Source organism: Zingiber officinale, chromosome 2A (genome assembly GCF_018446385.1).
Source record: "Zingiber officinale cultivar Zhangliang chromosome 2A, Zo_v1.1, whole genome shotgun sequence".
In the NCBI taxonomy this organism is placed as follows: domain Eukaryota; kingdom Viridiplantae; phylum Streptophyta; class Magnoliopsida; order Zingiberales; family Zingiberaceae; genus Zingiber; species Zingiber officinale.
This window is the reverse complement of record NC_055988.1, coordinates 88451478-88460480: the sequence shown is the minus strand read 5'-3', so window position 1 is coordinate 88460480 and position 9003 is coordinate 88451478. Positions and strand designations below refer to the sequence as shown.

Below are 9003 nucleotides of genomic sequence, written 5' to 3'. Positions count from 1 at the left end.
AAGAAACGGGCCTAGTATGTATGTCTTGTAGGGTTCAAGACTTGCTACCTTGGACCTACATAGGACGCGCGCATTTATGTATGTGGTACAAGCCGGGGCCCTAATCATGTTGAGATTATGTTTAAGTATGTATTGTATAAGTTTTCAAAAGACATGGTGCATATGTTGCATGATATATGTTAGGAGTTTACCATGCTTATACTTTATGATTATGTCATGATAGTTATGATGATGTTATGCTATGACAGGATACGTTGATGATTATGTTATGTTATGCCATGATACTTTATGTTATGTTACGATATGCCATGATATGCTCTTGACATGATACATTTGTCTTTATGCCTTATGACTTGTGATTTTAATATGCTTTACGGTTTTTGTGAGTAGGAAAGGAACTTACTGAGCTATGAGTACTCACAGCTTACTTTCTTGTACCACAGATAAAGGCAAGGAATGGATGTACTAGGGGAGCAGCAGGAGGGGCTAGAAGGATGTGTGCGGTAGTGGACTGGCTAAAGGAAAAGACCTGCTTTTGTTTAATAAGAAATATGTCATGTTGATGTTTTCATTTTATGACTCCATGACCTTAAGTATGTGTTTAGGTATCAAGACTCAAAAAAAATTATGATAGGTATGCTATGTGGTTCCTTTATGTCTATGGTGATTTTTAAGTAAGAAAAGGTTTTTAAATTCTCTAAGTAAGACTTCCGTTGTGTTAAGTATGTATGTGTCGCAAGTAACCCCCGTCGCCTTAGCAGGAGGGGCGGGGCGTTACATACGCTTGGTCGGACTTGGCAGTCCGAGCGTATATAAGCACCATTATGCTCATTTGGCCTTCACCCGGCTGATCAAATACTAGAAGCTTACTAAGGCTTAGTGCTTTTACGCTCGGTCAGACTTGGTCGTCCGAGCGTATGCAAGCACCCTTGTGCTCATTCGACCTTCATTCGACCGATCAAGTACTAGATGCTTACCAAGGCTTACTGCCTTACGCTCAGTCGGACTTGGAAGCTTGAGCGTATACGAGCACCCTTGTGCTTGTTCAGCCTTCAGTCGGCCGATCAAGTACTAGAAGTTTACTAAAGCTTAGTGCCTTTATGCTCGGTCGGACTTGGCCGCCCGAGAGTATATGAGCACCCTTGTGCTCGTTTAGCCTTCACTCGGCCAATCAAATACTAGAAGCTTACTAAGGCGTAGTGCTTTTACGCTCGGTCAGACTTGGCCGCCCGAGCATATGTGAGCACCCTTATATTCATTCAGCCTTCATTCAATCAATCAAGTACTAGAAGCTTACTAAGGCTTAGTGCCTTTACACTCGATTGAACTTGGCCACCTGAGCATATACGAGCACCCTTGTGCTCGTTCGGCTTTTGCCTTATTGCTAATGTATTTTACTAACTATATTCACCTTCTCCCCCTCTTATCCCTAACTTCCTCCTTACTTACCGGGCTCAGTGATAATAACCCATATCATACACCAAGGAAACTTTGTCAAAGGTATGTTTAGGCTGAAGTTTGTGTATTCTACCTGGTGCACTAGATTTAATGGATATGACTGAAGCTACCCTAGTGAAACATAGGCTAATTAGACCAAAACCTAGTACTAAGTTTTTTAGACAAGACTAATTTAGAAACTATTCACAAAGTAGTCCACCATTGATACACAATGTCACGCCCCAGAGGAGTCCCTGTCCGAAGAAATTTCGGCAGCATCTCCCCTGTACGGCGGACAATCTGAAACTTCTACATAACACATATACCTCAGCCACAGGCGGCTGGAATTATAATAATAAATAAAAACAATCACCACACAGTTTATATAGATACTCAGCCTCTGGCTGTCACAACCACGCAGTTAATACTAGTAATCACAAACAATAGTACTCTGACTCGAGATCCACCCTACTCAACTACACTCGTAAAGCTCAAATCCGACGAACTCACCTCTTCTGCCCTCCAGGCAGGCATGTAGTAGAATAAAATCCAAATCATACCAAAAGTCCATCAAACGGAAGGATTCCGTACAATATCCATATGTAAAATCCAAAACAAGACTAAAACAAAGTCTGATAGAGAAAAGCTAAAATAAAATAACAACTCAAAACTAGCAGAGGACTAGCACTACGTGCTGTGGGGACCAGCGACTGGAACTGCTCCGGACAACCTCAACCTGAAAATATAACAACAATGGAGGCGGGGTGAGTCCAACACTCAGCAGGTACAACTGATATGCAAAATAAAGTAAATAACAGACAACACTAATCATGCGTACAGTCTCCTGAATACGAGAAGGATAAATGCAACTGAAACAAAAACAGGAGAACTGTACTAACCAGTATCAAGGTAAAAGATATCTGGGTCGTCAGACCGAGAGTGTCATAAACCTGTATGCATGTCAATCATATGCATCCAAATAAATGCAGCAAGTAAATGCAGCAAACACAAATAATCAATGCATCATGCATATGATGCCAATGACATGGTCACCCCTGACGCCAGTCAGCCATCTCACACACAACGGTGAGTCCGAGTGGGTAGGGTTGTGACAACCGTGCACTCTGACATCACTGCCCCTGATAAGTGACCGAGTGTACGGGATGCTGTCGGAGTACATACATACTCCTACCCCAAATCATAAATGGGGGAGCGCAATGCTCTCATCTCCCGGTACATGATGACGGGGAGGAAATCTCTACCGGCTACCACGCTGAGACACACTACCCATGAGCGGACCAACGGAGCCAAACAAAGTCCAACTGCCTGCCGGCTACAACGCTGCTACACTAAACCAACGGAGCCAAACAGAGCGGAACTGACTGCCGGCTACCACGCTGAGTCACCAGACCAACGGAGCCAAACAGCAGCACTGCCACACACCTGTCTGATATACCACTAACCCATGAGTGGTGGTGTGTACAGATACATGTAACTGACGATGCGCTCACAATAATAGAGCAGACAACCGCACAGCATGCAATCATGCAAAATGATGCATGCCTCTAAACATGGCAATATCATGAATAGCATAGCAAGATCCATACATAAATAAAAGGTGTACCATAAGTCAATGTATCAGATGGAAGGTACACAAACAGATAGGGTATCAAATAAACCCTAGGTCCTGAACATGATGTATCATATGGTTGGGTCACTACCGAAAGCATGTATGGTCAGGTCAATAATAACATGCAGTGCATAATAAATAAACAAACAACATGTAACAGATCATGTAGTGACCAACCAAATCAAAAGGATAACACAATCATTGCTATATGTTAAACACTTTATTATGCATATCAAAAGACATAAGTCAAAGTACCCGCCTCCGACAAAAGAAAGGTCCAATTCCGACTCTGAGATACTCGTCTCGCGTCAAAGTCCTGTATCAATACGACATACAGGTTTAGCTAATTATATACAATTTAATTAGCTAAATCGAATCCCTGAAATCTAACTTAAATACAAACCCAAATTTATAAACCTCAATTGGATCATCAATTAACTTATCCAAATGGAATACAACAAATACATTTATAAATCTAATATCAACTAATCAACTGGTACTATCCATTACTATTAATGAAATTCAATGTAGAATAGAATCACCTCTAAACTCACCTAAAAATCTGGATGTATCACTTTTAAATCCAAGGTCGAAGAATTTCCAATTGACACAGCTGAAAACCTGGCTGCTAGAAATCCAAAAACAATTAGCACATGATCCAACTACAAAAGATGGTTGCTACTGGAATTAGAACAAGTGACCTCACTGCTAGGGCACGGGTTAAAGGCTTCAGCAGTAGGGAACTAGGCCCAGGTGAGCAAGCAACGATCTAGGGTTCGGCTGGCTGGCAATAGAGCGAACGACGGCGGCACTGTGCAGAGAAGCAGCGGCGGCAGTACACCCAACTAGGGCACTGTGGTCGGCTGAAAGAAAAATCATGCAGTTGAATTAGGGCACAGAAAGGAACCCCAAAACTTGAGTTGCTACTGCTAACCGAAGACTTACCTAATCTTCTGAATTCCGGCAATCTAGGGCAGAGACAAAAAATGGGGGTGCTGGTTCTTCCTGCCGGCGAGTTCTTGTGGCTAGCTGGTCGGCAATGTCAGTGCTAGGGTTCGGACACAGAAAGAAGAGAAACCCGGTGGCGGCGTCGGCGCTAGGCTCGGGTGCCGGCACAGAAAATCGGCCGTGAACTCACACCAGGGCAGAGGAAGAAAGAGTGATGCACGGTGATCGGCGCTAGGGCACCGGGGGGGTTTGCGGCGCTGCTCCGTGCGTCACCGGCGGCTAGGGCATAGGCCGGAGTTGGCTCGGCTGAGGCTTCGCGCGGGCACAGGCACAGAGAGGAGAAAAAAATCGGCTCTGCGGCAGAAGAGCAGTGGCGTCGGGCAGAAGAAATGAAGATGAGGAGAACCGCTGGGCCGGCGGTTAGGGCACTGAGGAGATCGGGCGCGCGGCGAGGGCTCGGGCAGGAGTTGTCGCGCGTGGGAAGGAAGAAACGGCGAGGATGAGAGAATCGGCGAGGATGAGGGGAAATAAAGGAAATAAAAAGAAATAAAAGAAAAGGAATATAAAATAAACATTTCCTCGCTTAAACGGGTCGCCTAAACAGGTTTTTTTCCGGGCCCCGTATTTATCCCCGTTAACTCGTCCGTACGAGCTCCGAAAAATTCCCGTAAAATTTCCAAAAATTTCGGAAAATTCCTTTATTAATATTCGCCTAGTTTCGGTATTTTACACACAAGAAGGTCATATGGCTCACCACTGACTGAAAACTCATCCTTAGGAAACTTACTTGATTAATACAAAGTTAAATTTGAATCTAATATGAGTTAAACAACCCTTTTGATAAATTTTTAAAAACTCAAATCAATTAATAAACTTTAATCGAACAATCACATTGTTTAATTAACCAAAAGTTAAACCTTAATTCAAAATCCAATTAAAAGTTAATTCATAATTAATGAATCAATAAATAAAAACTAAATTAAAATTAAATTAAATTCAAAATTAATAAATAAACTTTTTTAATACCTTAAACAAATTAAACCTAATATTTTTAATATATATATATATATATATTAAAATTAATTATAAGTTAAGATTAAAATTAAAACCTAAATCTAAAATCTAAAATTAATTAAGAATTAAATTAACTAAAAATTAACTTAAAATTAATTAAAAATTAATATAAAATTAAAATTAATTAAAATTAATTAAAACTTAAATTCAAACTAAATTTAAAACTTAATTAATTAAAAATTAAACTTAAAATTTAATTTAAAACTTAAAAATGTAAACTTAAACTTAAAGTAATTTAAAGGCAAACTAAATCAACTTTAAATTTAACCAAAATTAATTATTACTTAAGGATTAAATTTAATTTAAAATTAATTCTTAACTCAATTAATAATCATTAATTTGAAAATTTATGTTTCATACTTTTGGAAAACTCCTTGAAAAGGATGGTTGATAAAAAATTACTTTGTAAATCTTTTTTGAATTTTTTAGAACTTTTAATTCTTGTCAAATATTTTTTGAAAATAACTTTTACAAAATTAATTGAAAATTTATTTTGAAAGAATCTTGGTTTTGCAAAAATATTTTAAGCCTTGAAATGTCTTTTTAAAAAATATTCTTGAAAGATTTTACTTATTGAATTCTTTGAAAATTCCTTGAAAATATTTTTGAAATTTGCTTCGAAATATTTTTGAAAATTGGTTTCAAATGTATCTTGAAAATATTTGAAAATGATATTGCAAAATGCTTCAAAAGAATTTTTGAAATTATGAATAGTTATTTTTCAAAATATATTTTATTCATGTTCATTTTGAAAATGCTAAGTGCATCTTATTATTGTCTTTCAAAAGGGTAAGGGAATACCTTAGGAAATACCTTGAGAATCTTTTATTGTTGGTGCAAAACTTAGGGAATACCTTAGAAATCAAAGATATTTATGAAGAGTTCTTTTTTATGAGTGACAAAAGAGGGAGAAGACGGGTTTGTTAGAAATCTAAATCTTTTAAATAGACTTAACTTAAACATATTTGTCAAATATCAAAAAGGGGGAGATTGTTGGTGCAGTCGACCTCCCATATTTTAATGTCTGACAAATTTTTTTAATAGAGCTTGATCAAGGGAAGTCGTACTCGCGGCTAGGTAAGGGTGAGAAGTCAACCGAGTGACTAGTCCTAACTATGTTTAGGTAAGGGAAGTCCTAGTTGCGGCTAGGCAGGGAAAATCTCGGTAGATCGTGGAAGCCAGGTAAAAGGGTTCGATAGGTCTAGAGGACCCAATATCAAATCCCTGGTGGGCTGATCTAACGCTGAATCTTAATGAGTGAAGTTAGGTGGAGAAAACCCTAGAGGGAGGTAACTCTAGGTTCTAGTGAGTGAAGTTAGATGGAGAAAATTCTAGGGGGAGGTAACCTTAGGTAATGGGAAGTCTTGGAAGAATAAACTCCAAGCAAGGTTGATCGCGCGGTCAACCGGACCAGCGGATTTTGGTAATTCTAAGTTTAGCTTTACCATATTATTGTGTATTACTATTATTGCTATTGGCTAATGTAGTATTACAGAAAAAGTCTTAGTGGATCAGGGATCAGACACTGAGTAGAGAAAGTCCAAATAAGTCTAGAGAACCAATGTTTGGCAGGTAAGTTGAGGTATGCAACTGGAGGAGCGATAGTGAGATCATGTTTCGTAAAGGAATGAACCCTAGGTTGCTGATCCAACTGAAGAAATCGGGAAGGTTTCTAAGTTGAGATCAAGACAGTTCTACTATCTATTACTACTCATGTATTATTTATTACTGTCCTAAGTTTGTGTTGTAGGGATATTTTATTTAACACTATTTTATAAGATCCAGCCTGATTGACTGAACCCAAGGATCGATCGACCAAACCAGGTTGACTCAGACTAGAGATCAGACTAAAGCAGAGTCCGGTCAAACCATTGATCGATCGATCGAACCAGTGGATCGATCGACCGAACCTAGTCGACGTGGCATAGATTAGATCGATCAGAAGCAAAGTTGGAAGCCAACCTGATTGGTCGACCGAACACAGGGATTGGTCGACCGAACATTAAATGCAATTAAAGGCTCATTAATGAAGAATCTCAGTGAACAGGGAAAGTACTCTATTCGGTCGACCGAACAAGGTGATCGGTCAATCGAACCATTAATGCTCATAAATGTATGAAGATTGGATTTCTCAGCGAAAAAGGAAAGCACTGGTTCAATCGACCGATAGGAGGATCAGTCGATCGAATGACTTTTCAGTCGACCGAACGACTTATAAAAGGAGGTACTCGAGGTCCAAGCCAAGAAAAACTCTTCCATCTATTTTGAATCAGTTCTTTGTATTGGTATCCCAAGGTTGTTTTGATGTGATCAAAAAAATTAAGTTAGGTCCTGTTGTGTTTTAACCTTGTGCCTAAGTGTGAAAGAACTTAGGAGCACAGGGAGTCGAGCAAAAGATGTAGCTAACGAGAAGGACGACACGGGAAAGAGCCGATGGGCTCGGTGCGTCTGAGGGATGAGATGTTGCGGAAGAGTACGCGGGTGGACGAGAATGAGGCATGCGGCATTTTCGAGGGACGAGAAGCCGGAGCGAAAGCTTGCTCCAGGTGAAGGTCAGAAGTTGGGTTCGGGTGAGGTCTATTCTAAATGGCCGAAATCACCCAAGCGAGCAGAGTCGGACAGAAGACCCGGACCAAAGCAAGCGGAGCCGAAGATGGAGGCTCGGAGAGAAAGTCAACTAAAAGTTGACTTTTCCCCTTCGGGACGTCCGAAACCCAAATTTTATCAAGATCGACGTGGACTTTGACTGACACATCAGGGATAGAATTCTATCCCAGTCTAGGCACCTGGAACCCTTCCAGGCGCCTCGAGCAAGGCTATATAAGCAACCTTGCTCCGAAAGCTTTATAACAACAAGCATTCTTACAACAACACTTGTACACATTTTAGTTTTCATTTAGCTTCTTCTTTTCTGAGCTTTCATTGCTGTAAAGAGGCTTCTTCACCTGAAGGAGAAATTAGTACAATGTTATTCCTTGAATTAACAACCTCCCCGGTTGTAACCAAGTAAAATCCTCTGAGTCTCTACTTTTCAGTTTATTTATTATTTTATGCAAGTGTTCTTTAATTAAGTTATTTTGTCCAAGAAAGGTTTTCATTTGTTTAATTTGTGTAGGGGCTATTCACCCTCCCTCTAACCGACTTCTAGCAGTCCAATAAGTGGTATCAGAGACAGGACACTTCAAGAGGACTAACCGTCGAACGAAGCACACGAAATGGTCGGACTAAGCATCTACCCACCAAAGTTGGAGGGAGAGTTAACCGGCTGGAAAAAGAAGATGGAGGTATTTTTCAAAACTGATTTTGATCTACTTTTAATAATAGAGTTTGATTTTATAGCACCGGAAGGTAAAGAAAAATACCACTGGACCAAAAAAGACCAAGCTGATTTCGTGGCAAATGGCAAAGTGGAATTCCACCTGCTGAGCGTTCTACCGTCACAAGAAGTCAACCGGATCGGAGCCTACGATTCTACAAAGGAGCTTTAGGAGAAATTCCTAGAACTACATGAAGGAACCTCGGAGGCGAAACTCACGAGACGGGATCTTCTCAAAAACCAGATTAGCAACATCAAATTGGAACAAGGTAAAACTATCACACACCTTCAATCGAGGATCAAGGAACTTATCACTGGACTCACGATCTCAGAGAAAAGGTAAGTAACCAAGATTCGCTAAGGTACGCACTAAACGCATTCCCTAGAAATACTGAATGGTCATCATTAGTAGATGCTTATTACACATCCAAGGATTTAGATTCAACTACTTTAGAAGAATTATTTTTAACTTTTAAAGTGCATGAATCGAGATGTGTATGTATGAAGGAGCCGAAGCACAACATTGCCTTTAAGGCAACAGGGACGAACATGAGTCAGTATCCTCTCTAGACGACGATGAAACGATAATGATGGTAAG

At 39.9% G+C, this 9003-nt stretch overlaps 1 long non-coding RNA gene across 1 annotated transcript; it reads right to left on the bottom strand.

The window, feature by feature from the left end:
• Positions 1 to 3620: 3620 nt before the first annotated feature.
• LOC122039769 lies at positions 3621 to 4114 on the bottom strand. The gene is made up of 3 exons (XR_006128372.1): positions 4013 to 4114; positions 3769 to 3930; positions 3621 to 3692 (listed from the first exon to the last, which is right to left on the bottom strand). It is a non-coding gene; the product is annotated as an uncharacterized LOC122039769 (long non-coding RNA).
• Between the last annotated feature and the right edge of the window lie 4889 nt (positions 4115 to 9003).